The 1,558-nt window shown below is 33.2% G+C and overlaps 1 protein-coding gene across 6 annotated transcripts in view; it reads left to right on the plus strand.

Moving 5' to 3' along the window:
* The window catches only part of LOC108246367 (collagen alpha-1(XIV) chain), a 142,477-nt gene that overhangs the window by 56,279 nt on the left and 84,640 nt on the right, over positions 1-1,558 (plus strand). The gene's annotated exons all lie outside the window — the stretch shown is intronic.

Consider the following 1,558-nt stretch of genomic DNA (forward strand, 5'->3'; position numbering starts at 1 on the left):
TAATATACAAGTTTCACTTTTTAAATGGAATTACTAAAATCAGTCTACTTTTTCATGATATTCTAATTTTATGACCAGCACCTGTATGTTTAGCAGTTAATACAGGGTTAAAAATGTACAAAAGTCATTACATTTTTTGTAATTTTTACAAGTGGTTCTGAGCAAAAGCTCTCTATGTTAGTTGAAAAGGTTATTTTGTCATTGGCTGCATTTTTTTTTTTTTTTACTAATTTCCGGTCCAGTACTTAGCCGTTATAAGTACAATGGTTGTTTAACTCTGACCTACAAAATATTCAGGCATAAAAAAGGCTCCTAAACTCAAAGGATGACCTCGTGTTTTGTCTACATGTAACAAAGAACTTTGTAAAAATGGTCATTTAGGCAACTTGTTAGCAGCATGGTAAAAAAAAAAACACAATTCAAAATAAAATAGTATTTTAGCACCAACAAGATGAAAACCTGTCATGTGGTAGATCAGAGCTTTTCACCTGGCAGCATGGGACCACATCCAGCCTGTGGGGGAGCTTGGTCTGCCTGCCAGGGAGTTCATTTAAAATGAAACTAGATTTTAAATCTGGAGAAAAAAAAATCTCTGTGAGAGAAACATTTTACAAAATCTGAAAGGACAAATATTTCCGTCAGAGAAAGGATCCTGTTATATAAATGATCTATGACAGAGCTGTACAACTTAGTCTGCCTGCCAATGAGTTCATTTAAATTATAACTAGATTTTAATTTGTAAATTAAATTTCTATAATGACAATAATTATCAGATGTCTGGCCCCTGGGATGTTGGCTTTCAGTGACTATGGCTCTAAGATACATGATTACCTGAATGATGATGCATCTCTTAATCCTTTCTCAGGTTTTTGATGATATTTTGTTGTTTTTTTCTAAAGACATGACATTTAGAAACTATTCATCTATCGTAGATATTGTTTTAGATCTGACACTTCTTATTTTGTTCTCCATTTGTCTGTTTTCATAAATATTTAGAGCTCACACTTCACAATATGCTATCATGGTCACAAACAAGGACTGGGCTGAAAATGAGTAAAAAAAAGAAGCAAAACTAAACTACCTTCAGAAAGTCAAGAAAACTGTCGATCAAAGCAACATTTAAAGATGACAAAAAGTCTGGCTGCTTAGAAACAAAATATAAAGAAATTATGAGTGATTCTTTTACATTTTTATTTTTAATATTATTTCTGAGAAGCTGGCTGACATTTGTTATTAAATCCTTATCCTTATCTTATAAATGTGACTGTCAACCGGCCGCCCTTCGTGGTTGGATTTACAGAGAGAATGATGATCCATGCAGAGTCAGGTGGAAGTCAGAACAAGTTTTATTCTGGTGCTGTACCATCCAGCCTACCAGCATCAGGCAACAACAAAAAGAACCCCCCACAAGACATAATTACAGCCTTAAATAGTCACAGCTGATAGTGGACTAAACCATTCCTCACAGGGACATTTACCAATTTACTACTTCCATCTGTAAAATACATTTTATTAAAATACCACTATATTCCCAGTTAATTTTTATAAATATTTTATA

The sequence above is a fragment of the Kryptolebias marmoratus genome, linkage group LG5 (assembly GCF_001649575.2).
Source record: "Kryptolebias marmoratus isolate JLee-2015 linkage group LG5, ASM164957v2, whole genome shotgun sequence".
Lineage (NCBI taxonomy): Eukaryota > Metazoa > Chordata > Actinopteri > Cyprinodontiformes > Rivulidae > Kryptolebias > Kryptolebias marmoratus.